This window comes from Cebus imitator, unplaced genomic scaffold (genome assembly GCF_001604975.1).
Source record: "Cebus imitator isolate Cc_AM_T3 unplaced genomic scaffold, Cebus_imitator-1.0 Scaffold59, whole genome shotgun sequence".
Taxonomy (NCBI): Eukaryota; Metazoa; Chordata; class Mammalia; order Primates; family Cebidae; genus Cebus; species Cebus imitator.
In genome coordinates, this window is record NW_016107374.1 from 1,384,073 (window position 1) to 1,400,251 (window position 16,179).

The 16,179-nt window shown below is 40.9% G+C and overlaps 1 protein-coding gene across 2 annotated transcripts in view; it reads left to right on the top strand.

Moving 5' to 3' along the window:
• SMC1B (structural maintenance of chromosomes 1B) overlaps positions 1-16,179 on the top strand; it is an 81,288-nt gene that overhangs the window by 38,001 nt on the left and 27,108 nt on the right. The window lies entirely within an intron of this gene.

Genomic DNA, 16,179 nt, shown 5'->3' on the forward strand with positions numbered 1-16,179 from the left:
GGTGTTAGATCTCATGTTTAAATCTTTAATTCATCTGGAGTTAATTTTTATATAAGGTGTAAGGAAGGGATCCAGTTTCAGCTTTCTGCATATGGCTAGCCAGTTTTCCCAACACCATTTATTAAATAGGGACTCCTTTCCCCATTGCTTGTTTTTGTCAGGTTTGTCTAAGATCAATTGGTTGTAGATGTGTGGTGTCATTTCTGAGACCCCTGTTCTGTTCCATTGGTCTGCATCTCTGTTTTGGTACCAGTATCATGCTGTTTTGATTACTGTAGCTTTGTAGTATAGTTTGAAGTCAGGTAGCGTGATGCCTCCAGGTTTTTTTTGTTTTTGTTTTTGCTTAGGATTGTCTTGGCTGTGTGGGCTCTTTTCTGATTCCATATGAAATTTAAGGTGGTTTTTTCCAGTTCTGTGAAGAAAGTCAATGGTAGCTTGATGGGAATAGCATTGAATCCATAAATTACTTTGGGCAATGTGGCCATTTTCATGATATTGATTCTTCCTAACCATGAGCATGGAATGTTTTTCCATCTGTTTATGTCCTCTCTTATTTCCTTGAGCAGTGGTTTGTAGTTCTCCTTGAAGAGGTCCTTCACATCCCTAGTTGTATTCCTGGATATTTTATTCTTTTTGTAGCAGTTGTGAATGGGAGTTCACTCATGATTTGACTCTCTGTTTGTCTATTACTGGTGTATAGGAATGCTTGTGATTTTTACACATTGATTTTGTATCCTAAGACTTTGCTGAAGTTGCTTATCAGCTTAAGGAGATTTTAGCTGGAGATGATGGGGTCTTCCGAATATACAATCATGTCGTCTGCAAATAGAGACAATTTGACTTCCTCTTTTCCTAATTGAATACCTTTATTTCTTTTTATTGTGTGATTGCCCTGGTCAGAACTTCCAATACTATACTGAATGGGAGTGGTGAGAGAGGGCATCCTTGTCTTGTGCCAGTATTCAAAGAGAATGCTTCCAGTTTTTGCCCATTCAGTATGATATTGGCTGAGGGTTTGTCAAAAATAGCTCTTATTATTTTGAGATACATTCCATCAGTACCTAATTTATTGAGAGCTTTGGCATAAAGAACTGCTGAATTTTGTAGAAAGCCTTCTCTGCATCTGTTGATATAATCATGTGGTTTTTGTCTTTGGTTCTGTTTATGTGATGGATTACATTTATAGATTTGTGAATGTTGAATCAGCCTTGCATCCCAGTGATGAAGCTGACTTCATCATGATGGATAAGCTTTTTGATATGCTGTTGGATGTGGTTTGCCAGTATTTCATTGAGGATTTTCGCATCAATGTTTGTCATGGATATTGGCCTGAAATTTTCTTTTTTAGTTGTGTTGCTGCCAGCTTTCGGTATCAGGATGATGTTGGTCTCATAAAATGAATTAGGGAGGATTCCCTCTTTTTCTATTGTTTGGAATAGTTTCAGAAGGAATGGTACCAGCTCCTCTTTGTACCTCTAGTAGAATTTGGTTGTGAACCCGTCTGGTCCTGGACCCTTTTTGGTTGATAGGCTATTAATTGCTGCCTCAATTTCAGACCTTGTTATTGGTCTATTCAGGGATTCAAATTCTTCTCAGTTTAGTCTTGGGAGGGTGTATGTGTCCAGAAATTTATCCATTCCTTCTAGATTGACTGGTTTATTTGCATAGAGGTGTTTGTAGTATTCTCTGGTCATAGTTTGTATTTCTCTGGGATCGATGGTGATATCCCCTTTATCATTTTTTATTGCATCTGTTTGATTCTTCTCTCTTTTCTTTTTTATTAGTCTGGCTGGTGGTCTAACTATTTTGTTGATCTTTTCAAAAAACTAGCTCCTGGGTTTACTGATTTTTTTTGAACTTTTTTGTGTCTCTGTTTCCTACAGGTCTGCTCTGATCTTAGTTTTTTCTTGTCTTCTGCTAGCTTTTGAATTTGTTTTATCTTGCTCCTCTAGTTCTTTTAATTGTGATATTAGGATTCAATTTTAGATCTTTCCTCATTTCCCTTGTGGGCATTTAGTGCTATAAATTTCCCTTTAGACACTGCTTTAAATGTGTCCCAGAGATTCTGGTACATTGTGTCTTTGTTCTCATTGGTTTCAAAGAACATCTTTGTAGGGTCCACCCCTGCAGGGTCCTATGAGTCCCTCTCTGCTGGTGCGGAAAAGAGAAACTGTGGAAATAAAGACACAAGACACAAAGATCAAGAGAAAGAGAGTTTAGGTCCAGGGGTCTACTGCCAACCAAAGCACGGAGTCCGGCAGTGGCCCTGGGTGCCTGGTCACTCTGACTTTTATTGCATACAAAGCTGGAGGCAGGGCAGGTAGGGCAAGACATTGGCAATTAGTGATAGGGTCAGATAAATCACGTGTCTTGGAGATAGAGGGGCCCAGGACTTCAAGTAGCTGAGGCGAGGAGAAAACCTAATGCGTCAGCACTTTTTCTATACTTGTCAAGAAAGAACAAAGACATTAAGATTTGTTACTTTTACTAATTTTTATCTTCTAAGAAAAAGAGGAACCAGGTGCAGAAGCGGAACATGGAAGTAGACACAGAACATGACCGCTGAAGCACAGCATCACATAGAGACAATTAAGTCCCCAGATGTCTGTGGGCCTCCCTGACAGTCATCAGGCCTACTGCAAGAACTTGGGGGAACAGAGTTTTCTCCTAACTCCTCTGAGGAAGGAGACATCTTGGACATCTCCTTCCATAGCTGGCTAAACAGTGAGTGCTTTCCCAGCACTGGCGCTGCGCACAGTCAGGGCACCCTCCAGCAGCTCTTACACGGGCGTGACAGAGGGCATCTTGCCTTAGGGTCACCTCTTTCACAATGTTACTTCAGTTCCATGCTTCATGACCCAGGAATCATGAGTAAAATTAAAAGGTTATATTGAGTATATATATATGATTACATATGAATAACTATGTGACTATATCTCTAATTCTTTTCTAGTTCAGTATTTATATGGGAACAGGCTGAGGCTTCAGACCCTTGTCTCAGCACTTGCGGGGTCTCCCACCCACACATCTTTATTTCTGCCTTTATTTCATTATCCAGTAGTCATTCAGGAGCAGGTTGTTCAGTTTCCATGTAGTTGTGCGGTTTCAAGTGAGTTTCTTAATCCCGAGTTCTAATTTGATTGCACTGTGGACTGAGAGACTGTTATGATTTCTATTCTTTTACATTTGCTGAGGGGTCTTTTACTTCCAATTGTGTGGTCAATTTTAGAAAGCAATGTAGTGCTGAGAAGAATGTATATTCTGTGGATTTGGGGTGGGGAGTTCTCAAGATGTCCATTAGGTCTGCTTGGTCCAGATCTGAGTTCAAGTCCTGGATATCCTTGTTAATTTTCTGTTTCATTGATCTGTCTAATATTGACAGTGGGGTGTTAAAGTCTTCCACTATTACTGTGTGGGGGTCTAAGTCTCTTTGTAGGTTATTAAGAACTTGCTTTATGTAGCTGGGTGCTCCTGTATTGCTTGCATATATATTTAGGATAGTTAGCTCTTCTTGTTGCATTGATCCCTTTACCATTATGTAATGTCCTCCTTTGTCTGTTTTGATCTTTGTTGGTTTAAAGTCTCTTTTATCAGAGACTAGGATTGCAACCCTGCTTTTCTTCTCTCTCCATTTGCTTGATAAATCTTCCTCCATCTCTTTATTTTCAGCCTATGTGTGTCTTTGCACATGAGATGGGTCTCCTGAATACAGCACACTGATGGGTCTTGACTATCCAGTTTGCCAGTCTGTGTCTTGATTGGGCCATTTAGCTCATTTACATTTAAGATTAATATTGTTATGTATGAATTTGATCCTCCCATTTTGATGCTAGCTGGTTGTTTGCTCATTAGCTGATGTAGTTTCTTCATAGTATGTTGATGGTCTTTACAGTTTGGTGTGTTTTTGCAGTGGCTGGTACTGGTTGTTCCTTTCCATGTTTAGTGCTTCCCTCAGAAGCTCTTGTAAGGCAGGCCTGGTGGTGACAAAATCTCTCAGCAGTTGCTTGTCTGTAAAGGATTTTATTTCTCCTTCACTTATGAAGCTTAGTTTGGCTGAATATGAAATTCTGAGTTGATAATTCTTTTCTTTAAGGACGTTGAATATTGACCTCCCCCTCACTCTCTTCTAGCTTTTATGGTTTCTGCTGAGAGATCCACTGTGAGTCTGATGGGCTTCCCTTTGTGGATCACCCCCGCTTTCTCTCTGGCTGCCCTTAGCATTTTTTCCTTCATTTCATCCCTGGTAAATCTGACAATTATGTGTCTTGGGGTTGCTCTTCTTGAGGAATATCTTTGTGGTGGTCTCTGTATTTCCTGAATTTGAATGGCCTGCTTTGCTAAGTTGGGGAAGTTCTCCTGGATAATATCCTAGAGAGTGTTTTCCAACTTGGTTTCATTTTCCCCATCACTTTCAGTTACACCGATCAAACATGGATTTGGTCTTTTCATATAATACCATATTTCTTGGAGGCTTTGTTCATTTCTTTTCACTTTTTTTCTCTAATCTTGCCTTCTTGCTTTATTTCATTGAGTTGATCTTCAGTCTCTGATATCATTTCTTCCACTTGATTGATTCAGCTCTTGAAACTTTTGTATGCTTCATGAAGTTCTTGTGCTGTGTTTTTCAGCTTCATCAAGTCATTTATATTCTTCTCTATGCTGTTTATTCTAGTTAGCATTTTGTCTGTTTTTCAAGATTCTTCGCTTCCTTGCATTGGGTTAGAACATGCTCCTTTAGCTCTGAGAAGTTTGCTATTACCCGCCTTCTGAAGCCTGCTTCTGTCAATTCATCAAACTCATTCTCTATCCAATTTTGTTCCCTTGCTGATGAGGAGTTGCAATCTCTTGGAGTAGAAGAGGTGTTCTAGTTTTTGGAAAATTCTGCCTTTTTTTGTGCTGGTTTCTTCCCATCTTCATGGATTTATCTACCTTTGGTCTTTGAAGTTGGGGACCTTTGGATGGTGTCTCTGAGTGGATGTCCTTTCTGTTGATGTTGAAACAATTGCTGTTTGTTAGTTTTCCTTCTAACAGGCCCCTCTGCTGCAGGTCTGCTGGAGTTTTTCTGGAGGTTCACTCTAAACCCTGCTTGCCTGGGAATCACCAGTGGGGGCTGCAGAACAGCAAAGATTGCTGCCTGTTGCTTCCTCTGGTAGCTTCGTCCCGGAAGGGTACCCACCAGATGCCAGCCAGAGCTCTCCTGTATGAGGTGTCTGTCAGCCCCTGCTGGGAGGCGTCTCCTTGTCAGGATAGACAAAAGTCAGGGAGCCATTTAAGGAGGCAGTCTGTCCCTTATTAGAGTTCAAATGCTGTTCTGGGCAGGGATGTCTTAAGTCTGCTGAAGCTGAACCCACAACCATCCCTTTTCCCAGGTGCTCGGTTCCAGGAAGGTGGGGGCTTTATTTATAAGTCCCTGATGGACTGCTGCCCATTTTCACAGACGCCCTGCCCAGCATGAAGGGAGTCTAGTGACAGTCCCCCTGCAGAGGCCTTGCTGAGCTGCCATGGGCTCTGCCCAGTTGCTGTGCAAACTTCCCAATGACTTTGTTTACACAGGTGAGATTAAAACTGCCTACCTGAGTCTCAGCAATGGTAGACACCTCTCCCTGCAGTGAGCTCCAACATCCCAGCTCAGACTGCTGTGCTGGCTACAAGAATTTTAAGCCAGTGGATCTTAGCTTGCTTGTCTTCGTGTGGGTGGGACCTACAAAGCCAGATCACTTGGCTCCCTGGCTTCAGCTCCCTTTTTCAGGGGAATGAGCAGTTCTGTCTCACTGGCGTTCCGGACGCCACTGGGATATGAGAAGAAGAAGAAAAACTGAAGCTAAAACAACCAGTTTTGTGCTAGAAACTTAGGGTGCTGGTGCTGTAGGCACCAGAGGGAATCTCCTGGTCTGTAGGTTGTGAAGACCGTGGGAAAAGTACGGTATCTAAGCCAGAAGGCCAGAGTTTCAGGAAAAGTCCCTAATGGCTTCTCTTGGCTAGGAGAGGGAGTTCTCCTGTCTCTTGCACTTCCTGGGTGAGGCGATGCCCCACCCTGCTTTGGCTCGCCCTCCTTGGGCTGCACCCATTATGTAACCAGTCCACATGAGATGAACCTGGTACCTCAGTTGGAAATGTGGAGATCACCCCCATTCTGCGTTGTGCTCGCTGGGAACTGTGCACTAGAGCTGTTCCTATTTGGCCATCTTGGGGGAAATCCTCGCATCCCTCTTTCTTAAACAACCAGTCACTTTATTCTAGGACTCAATTTACCATACAAGATTCTTTCTCATATAAAATTATTTCTCTTTAAGCTTTCTTACCAAAAATAAAAATAAACCTCTTTTTATAACTTTCTTTACTTCTCTGTGATTTCCTGGTTCGTTTTACCTTGTTTTATATATAACCTTTAAATAAGCATTAAATTAGATAAAAATTCTTCTCCTTTTTGAAATGGACCCTTGTTTTAAAAAAAGAATATTTTCCTACAATATATTTTTATTGAAAAATACCCAAATAATGAAATATCTATTATTTAATATAACTTTAGATTCCAAATTATGATGTTTGTCTACAAGCATTTATCCCATTACATTTGCCTAATTATTTTTAGTCATTTACCTAGATTATTTATGAAAACTGCAATAGTCATCATGTAAAGTTATAAAACCGCCATTGCAAAATTATAACTGAGGCAGTGAAAAACATCTGACTTAACTGACCCCACCTTGCTGCTGAGCTCCAAGCTATCCTTGTTCGTTCCTGGGCATAGGCCAAACTAACTTTGGGAAGAAGTTAGCTTATAGTTTAGCTTTGAAACAGACAGTAACAGTCCTTTCCCAAAACAAACCTTACTGCCTGTGGACTACACTGCCTAACGCCTCAAGATTAGAAGTTATGAGGCTGGGCGCGGTGGCTCAAGCCTATAATCCCAGCACTGTGGGAGGCCGAGGCGGGTGGATCACAAGGTCAAGAGATCGAGACCATCCTGGTCAACATGGTGAAACCCCGTCTCTACTAAAACTACAAAAAATTAGCTGGGCATGGTGGCGCGTGCCTGTAATCCCAGCTACTCAGGAGGCTGAGGCAGGAGAATTGCCTGAACCCAGGAGGCGGAGGTTGCGGTGAGCCGAGATCGCACCATTGCACTCCAGCCTGGGTAACAAGAGCGAAACTCCGTCTCAAAAAAAAAAAAAAAAAAAAAAAAAAAAAAAAAAAAAAAAAAAAAAAAAAAAAAAAAAGATTAGAAGTTATGGTAATATTACTAAATTCAGGATGTAGCTATTTTCATTAAACCAATATCAATGTCTTATGTATTAAAAATTGCATAAGCAAAGATCATTCTGTCCTGGGCTGGGCTTATAATTTTATAATCCTGTGCCAAATTTCGACATCTTATACTAATTGGCAGGGATAAGTATGAAATTGCTTAATAAATGTAAATTAAACTGTATTCTGACAATTCTTAAGATATTTTCTAATATTTCTTTACCAATAATTTTAAAGCTAGCTTATTTATTAAAGATTTTACTTATGTCAACTTGAAAAAGCATTTGACCAGTCTTTTTTCCTGATAAAGTATTTGATTCAAATGCTTTTATTTTCTTAAGCCATTTAATTAGAGCTTTTATTATTTTTAGTAGTGACACATTGTGTACGCATAAATGCATAGACATATTAGGCATACCAATAGAAGTATATTTTACAGTTTCATAAAAAGCTTTTTTTTCTCCCTATGTTAGACTTTCAAATTCTTGATAACTTGTTTCACTACCCTAAGCAGTTGTCAGCTAAATGGCCTTAAATTTGCACATTAAAGGAAACAACTCAGGTGAAAATCAAATGGCAAAATTTACATCATAAAATACAGAGAGTAAAAGTCTGGTATGCTAGTGGGAAATTAAAATGGATTTAATTGCAAATTAAACATAAAATTACAGAAATTATAAAGGCCTTTTAAATATACACACATACACAAAGAGTCTATAGCTTTTAGTCCACAACTTTAGTCATGAGATAAATACAAATTCAGCAGTTTGCAAACAAAAAACGTGTTGAATCCAAATGGTGGTTTTTATCTTAATAGAAAAATAACAGCAGATTTAAAGCAAGCAGAAAAGAAAATACAGAAAAAAAAGGAAAACTTAAGAACTCTGTAGTTTGCAGGTCAACTTTAAGGTTCTTTTTTCTTAATGAAAGTGTGCACAAAGACCATGATACTTCCATTTTACATAAACTCTGGCCATGCAGGAGTGCCCAAAACCTATGGAATGCTCAAAAGGGGGTATTCTTGTTTTCTCCACATTCTTAGATTGTTTCCCACTTTTTTTCTTGAAAGGGGGAAGTGAGCTGCAGCCTAAGGTTTTTGTGTGGTGTATCAATGCGTGGTGTATCAATGTGTGCTGCTTGTGGGCAGGACTCCAGTGTGTCACCATCGAGTCATTTCTACCCTCTTAAGTGTCTCAGATCCTCTCTCCAGAGGTCTGTGACCTCTGAGAGGGCTTAAAACCCCAGGTGATCTACCCTATGTGCATTTCCTAGATGAGCTGTTTTTAAAATTAATTTTTGTTGGAGACATTCCTGTAGGGCCACTGCATGTTGCGGGGGTCAGCCCGCCAGACACTCCCACGAGGCCCCCAGTCACCCGGGGCACCTCTTGGCTGGGAGGAGCCAATGCTCTTTCTCTTCAGAGCTGAGAAAACTCAGTCTCTCACATATCTATGGAAACAACAGTTCAGTTCCTCATGCAAATAGACACAGGCAAGCTGAATCAAGATTCATTTTGGGAGAAAAAGCAATAGAGAAGACCCTTTATGATGCATCTCTGCACTAGAATTAGGATCTTTAAGCAACAACTTTCTAGGAGAGAAAACAACAGTCATGACCACTTCCTGTAAACTGCCCAGCCACCCCTACCTTGTAGCTCTCACCTGCCATTATACAAGTCAAGGTCAAATCCTTTTACAATGCAAGGTAATAATCTCTGATACCTCCAAAGCCAAAGAGGTCAGGTTATGCGATACAGGAAAACAGAGCTTTAGACCTAAGACGAATCTGCCCATGGCTCTTGAAACTCCACAAAGAAAACAGCACCCGAAAAGGGGTGAGGGGTGCCTCTATTCTGAATTCTTCAAAGAGATTCAAGTCATTAGAAGCCTTCTCTAGATTTTTTGGTACTGCATATGGTAAAGGGGGAAAGAGGTATAGGGTGGAAAAAAAGTAAATGAAAGAACATTTGTTTTCATTTTTTAAAGACAGGTAGCAAACACAAAAACCAAGTGCATAGTTTCTTTTTTCTCTTTCTTGCAGCTTCGAGGAATTTTAGCCAAATTAGAGAGGCCTGTTACCCATAATTTGGAATTCTCTCTTGGATTTGACCCAGTCAGGATTTGACTCTCAAATCTGATGAGAGAAAGACCAGAACAAACAACAAAAAAGCCCCAACAATATGATCACTGAGTGCTCTAATGGTAAGGAGAAATTAAGATCAGCTGGTTGTTAAACTTTAGCCGAGACAAAACCCCAATTCAGTTACTTAGTGGTGGGTCTCAGGCTGAAAACTGCATTCTACCATCCTAGAAGCAGGAAATCTCAACCTCATCTTCCCTGCCAACAGTGAGCTCAGACTCCATAAATGAGTTACCTGCCTTCCATTGTTGTGGAATCAGGAAATCCCTTCCTTGTTAGAAGCAACTAAAATTCCAAAAAAAAAAAAAAAAAAAAAGGTGGGGGAGTTGTACAGCAAAATAAACTTTAGATCTTGACCCAGATCTCAAGGGAGAATAGGGATTCGCCGAAGGGGATGCTTCCAGATGTAGGCAAATTCTCCTATTGATTTGAACCATAAAGTTAGCACCAATAGAAGGTTTGTCAAAGATCAGGGGAATCTCCACTCAGAATCCCTCCATGTTTACCAAAATGTGAACCCTGAATATCTGAAATGGGTCTCAGTTAATTTAGAAAGTTTATTTTGCCGCCGGGCGCGGTGGCTCAAGCCTGTAATCCCAGCACTTTGGGAGGCCGAGGCGGGTGGATCACAAGGTCAAGAGATCGAGACCATCCTGGTCAACATGGTGAAACCCCGTCTCTACTAAAACTACAAAAAATTAGCTGGGCATGGTGGCGCGTGCCTGTAATCCCAGCTACTCAGGAGGCTGAGGCAGGAGAATTGCCTGAACCCAGGAGGCGGAGGTTGCGGTGAGCCGAGATCGCGCCATTGCAATACAACCTGGGAAAAAAAAAAGAAACTCCGTCTCAAAAAAAAAAAAGGAAAAAAAAAAGAAAGTTTATTTTGCCAAGGTTGAGGACGCACACCTGTGACACAGTCTCAGGAGGGCCTGACAACATGTGCTGAAGGTGGTCAGAGCAGTTTGGTTTTATACATTTTAGGGAGACATGAGACATCAGTCAGCATATGTAAGATGAACATTGGTTCAGTCTGGAAAAGGCGACACAGCTCGAAGCAAAGGCAGTGTTACATGTAAATTTTTGGTGCTACAAAAGAAGTAGCACTCAAATATAAATTTTCTCTCAGGCAATTCTACTTTCTGCAGGCAGGGCACCACTCACAGCAGTCTTGCCACAAGAGTGCAATGAACAAAGAAAAAGCAGGCATGTCTGGGTGTGGCGGCTCACTCCTGTAATCCCAGCAGTTTGGGAGGCCAAGGCAGGCAGATCACCTGCCTTGGGAGTTTGAGACCAGCCTGGCCAACATGGAGAAACCCCATCTCTACTGAAAATACAAAATTAGCCAGGCATGGTGGCGCATGCTTGTAATCCCAATTACTTGGGAGGCTGAGGCAGAAGAATCGCCTGAACCAGGGAGGCAGAGGTTGCAGTGAGCTGAGATTGTGGCGTTGCACTCCAGCCCGGACAAGAGGAAAACTCCATCTCAAAAAAAAAAGGAAAAGAAAAAGCAGGCATATTTCTATATAATGTATCTGGCCCCTACTGCTGTGCCCTAATTCCATTGGCTGCAATTGGACCTCATTAGGCTACACCCAATTGGCTATCAACTTAAAACTCCTAAATAGGTAAAGGCAGAGGAGAACAAAGGGAAAAGAGGAAGTAACTTGTGGAATGCTGAGAAAGGTGAAAACACTTCCAAATAAGGAATAGGAGGAAATTATGATCTAAGACTTGCCTGGGCTTGTCCAGATATGCCAGGGCAAATATCTGAGCTAGAATGTAAGAATCAAGAGCACAGAAGACACCTCCTTATTATAACTGATCAGCAAAGGTTTTGGGGTAAATTAATTTTTAAAAGATGCTACTGTCTACTCTCTATTCTTAATAAGCTAAGAGGAAAATTTTTGAAGAGGAATTCTCAGTTATTTCATTTTTCACAGGCAGGACAGCTTGAAGTGGGGGAAGGGGGTTTCAGGTCATATGTAGATAAGATACAGATGGTTGCATTGTTTTGAGTATCTGATTAGCCTCTCCAAAGGGGGCGGTCAGATATGCATTTATCTCTGTGAGCAGAGGGGTGACTTGAATAGAATGGGAGGCAGGTTTGCTCTAACCGGTTCCCAGCTTCACTTTTTCGCTTAGTGACTTTGGAGCCCCACAGTTTATTTTCCTTTCACAGAAGTTACAACAAGTGCAGTTAGACACAAAATGAAATAATTGATATAAATCTTTTACGAGAAAAATAACTTTGCTGATAAATTGCTGTTTAAAAGCTACTACATTTAATAAGATAACAGGAAGGCTACATCAATAAAAATCTGTCGTTTTTTTCTATACTATCAAGAAGCATCTAGATCAGGCATGCTGGCTCATGCCTATAATCCAGTACTTTGGGAGTCCAAGGCAGGAGGATCACTTGAGCCCAGGAATTGGAGACCAGCCTGGGGAACATAGGAAGACCCTGTCTCTACAAAAAATGCAAAAATTAGCCAGGCATGATGGCTTGTGTTTGTAGTCTTGGCTTACTCTGGAGACTGAGGCAGGAGGATTGCTTGATCCTGAGAGGTAAAGGCTGTAGTTAGCAGTGATTGCATCACTGCCCTCTAGCCTAGGCTACAGAATAAGACACTGTCTCAAAAAANAGGCAGGAGGATTGCTTGATCCTGAGAGGTAAAGGCTGTAGTTAGCAGTGATTGCATCACTGCCCTCTAGCCTAGGCTACAGAATAAGACACTGTCTCAAAAAAGCATCTAGAAATGGAAAAAAGTATTCTGTTCATGATAGGAATAAATGTGAGGCCGTGTGTGTGTGTTTAGATGATGGCACACAGAAAACGAAATTTACAGAAAACTAAATCTTACTGAAAGACAAAAAACAAATGAAAGGAAAAATACACTATATTAATAGGTCAGAAGTCTTCTAATATATAAATTGAATGCAGGTTTTTTTGTTGTTGTTGTTGTTGTTTTGTTTTGCTTTGTTTTGTTTTGTTTTTGAGACGGAGTCTCACTCTGTCGCCCAGGCTGGAGTGCAGTGGCATGTTCTTGGCTCACAGCAATCTGGGCTTAAGCAGTTCTCCTGCCTCAGCCTCCTGAGTAGCTAGGATTACAGGTGTCTGCCACCGTGCCCGGCTAATTTTTTTGTATTTTTAGTATAGACAGGGTTTCACCATCTTGGCCAGGCTGATCTTGAACTTTTGACCTTGTGATCCACCCGCCTTGGCCTCCCAAAGTGCTGGGATTACAGGCATGAGCCACCACGCCCGGCTGAATGCAGTTTTAATTAAAATACTACTAGGAATTTTTTATTGCCAAAATGATCTTCTGACTGTTACAAATGAAGAATTTCCTGAGACAAAAGAAAACTGACAAAAGAGAATGAAATAGGACTTTCCTTAAGTATGCAGAATACTCTGAAAAACCATTGTAATCAAGTTAATATAGCATTGGCATAGGAATGGACAGATTATTGAAACAACAGGAATTCTAGAAATAGAGTGCAGTATACTTAATGTTCAGCAAAGATGATGTTTCAGTTCAGTGAGAAAAGGATAGATTATTTAATAGATGGTATCGGCACATCTTGAGCAAGTAATTTTGTGCCCATCTTATTGTAAACCAAAAGTATCTGAGGCAGGTCTCGATTAAGGTTAAGGACATGCCTGTGACACGGCCTCAGGAGGTCCCGAGAACATGTGCCCCAAGTCACCAAGCTGCAGCTTGGTTTTAAATGTTTTAGGCCACTCAAGACATCAATCAATACGTGTCAGAAGTACCTTTGTTAGGTCTAGAAAGGCAGTAGAATTGGGAGCTGGGGATTGAAGAAAGCACTTCCAAGTTACAGGTAGATTCAGAGTTTCTGCTCCGCAGTTGGTTGAGTTTATCTTAAAGACCTGGAGTCAATGGGAGAGAGTGGTTGTGGAGACCAAGTTTTTTTATTATACAGTTGAAGCCTCCGGCAGGTTTTAGAGAGAATAGTCTAAGGTCTCTTTTAATGGTAATGCTGGTCAGCTGTGCCTGAATTCCAACGGGAGGAGGGTATAATGAGGCATGTCTGACCACCCATTCCCATCACAGCTTGAACTCAGGTTAACACTGGAATGCCCATGGCCAAGAGGAGGGGGAGGGGTTCATTTGGTTAGTTGTGGGGCTTAGAATTTTGTTTTTGGTTTACATTATGATGTATATAAAAATAAACATCCAAACAAGATTAAAAAAAAAATTCAGGTGGATAAAAAAACTTAAATGTACTGTAAAATAATTTTTAAATGAAGATAAAAGCCTTTGTATACTTCGTTTGTTTTTTGTTTTTTTTTTTTTTTTTTTTTTTTGAGACGGAGTTTCACGCTTGTTACCCAGGCTGGAGTGCAATGGTGCGATCTTGGCTCACCGCAACCTCCGCCTCCTGGGTTCAGGCAATTCTCCTGCCTCAGCCTCCTGAGTAGCTGGGACTACAGGCACGCGCCACCGTGCCCAGCTGATTTTTTTTGTAGTTTTAGTAGAGACGGGGTTTCACCATGTTGACCAGGATGGTCTCGATCTCTTGACCTCATGATCCACCCGCCTCGGCCTCCCAAAGTTCTGGGATTACAGGCTTGAGCCACCACACCCGGCCTATACTTCGTATTTTTTTAAAAGTTCTAAATAAAGATCATAGGTTCTGTCCTATTAAAGAACTCTTTACAAATTGACATGGCAAAGACATGGTAGAAATAGAAGGGCAAAAGATAGGATCAGACAGTTCATTGAAAGAAGAAATCCATATGGCCAGTAAACATGACAAAATGTTCAATACAGAATATAGTACAAATTAAGATGATACCTATCAATGAGACTTGGAAAAGTGTATATATATTACTTATTGCTGATGGAGATGTAAGGAAAAGAGTACTCATACATTATAGAGATTGGAATTATTATAGCTTTGGGAAGTAATTCATATCAGCTATTAAAATAAAAACATGAATACCTTTGACCCATCAGTCTCACCCTGAGGAATCTATGCATGGCAATAAAACACTTGCCATGCATAGAGTCCATGCTTGAGGGTCTACTACAATGTTGTTGTAGCATTATTTGTGGTGACAAAAATGTGGAAAGAGAATGTCCATTGTTGAGAGAATAGTTGGATAGCTTTGATACAGTCAGACTCTGGAATAATATGCAGCCAGTAAAAGAATGAATTTAGAGCTTAATCAGTTGACTTGTGAGTAACTGAATTAGAAAAGCAAGGCAAGAAAAGCACGTTTCATATGATTCTGAATTTGCAATTGTTAACAAAAAGAAATCCTGTAATTTATTTGAGGAGAGTTATTCTGAACCAAATATGAGTGACCAATGGCCTGTGACACAGCCCTCAGGAGATCCTGAGAATATGTGCACAAGGTGAACGGGGCACAGCCCACTTTTATACATTAAAATGTCTCCCTAAAGGGAGACATGAAACATCAGTCAAATACATGTAAGATGTACATTGGTTCTGTCCAGAAAGATGGGACAGCTCGAAGTGGGGGCTTCCAGGTTATATGTACATATAAAAATTTTCTGATTGGCAATTGGTTGATTTATTATCAATAGAAAGGAATGTCTGTGTTATGATAAGTGGTTGTGGAGACCAAAGTTTTATCATGGAGATGAAGCCTCCAGTAGCAGGCTTCAGAGAGAATAGATTGAAAATGTTTCTTTTCCCTTTGTGGTTTTTTTTTTTTTTTTTGAGACTGAGTCTCTCTCAGTTGTTTAGACTGGAGTGCAGTGGTGTGATCTTGGCTCGCTGCCACCTTCACCTCCCAGGCTCAAGCGATCCTTCCATCTTAGCCTCCCAAGTAGCTGGGACTACAGGCAGGTACAGTACCACCATGTGGCTAATTTTTTTTTGTTTGTAGAGACGGGGTTTCACCATGTTGCCCAGGCTGGCCTCAAACTCCAGGGCTCAAGTGATCTGCCCTTCTCGGCCTCCCAAAGTGCTAGGATTACAGGCATGAGCCACTGCACCCAGCAGAAAATGTTTATCAGACTTAAGGTCTGTGTTAATGTTTAATGCTGGTTGGCTTTTCCTGAATTCCAAAAGGAAGAGGATACAGGGAGGCATGTCTAACCACTCTTTCCTGTCATGGCCTGAACCAGTTTTTCAGGTTAACTTGAAATGCCCTTGCTGAGAGAGAGAAGGGTTCCATTCAGATGGTCAGGGGGTGGGCTTAGAATTTTACTTATGGTTTACACGAAACAAGCGTTAAGAAACCAACATATAGTCTGGGTGCAGTGGCTCATACCTGTAATCCCAGCATTTTGGGAGGCTGAGGTCAGGAGTTCGAGACCAGCTTGACCAACACAGAGAAACCCTGTCTCTACTAAAAATACAAAATTAGCCAGGCGTGGTGGCACATGCCTTTAACCCCAGCTACTTGGGAGGCTGAGGCAGGAGAATGGTTTGAACCTGGGAGGTGGAGGTTGTGGTGAGCTGAAATCATGCCATTGCACTCCAGCCTGGGCAACAAGCAAAAACTCTGTCTCAAAAATAAAAAAAACAACCAACATATATAGGTGAATATGTATACATATATATCAGAAGGACTTAGAGTAAGAATACTAGAAGAACATGTACTAGGGAGTCAATTTGGTTTAGTAATAAGGTGAGTGAAGAAAGAAGGGGATGAAGGAGGCAAGCCACAATATAAAGATGCACTAAAAACAAGGCAATTATATGACCCTATTTATGTCGTTAATGTGTGAGATGTACACACACCCCTCTTCATTTTCCATTTGTAATTCTTTCCTGTTAAGCATTGTTAGTTTT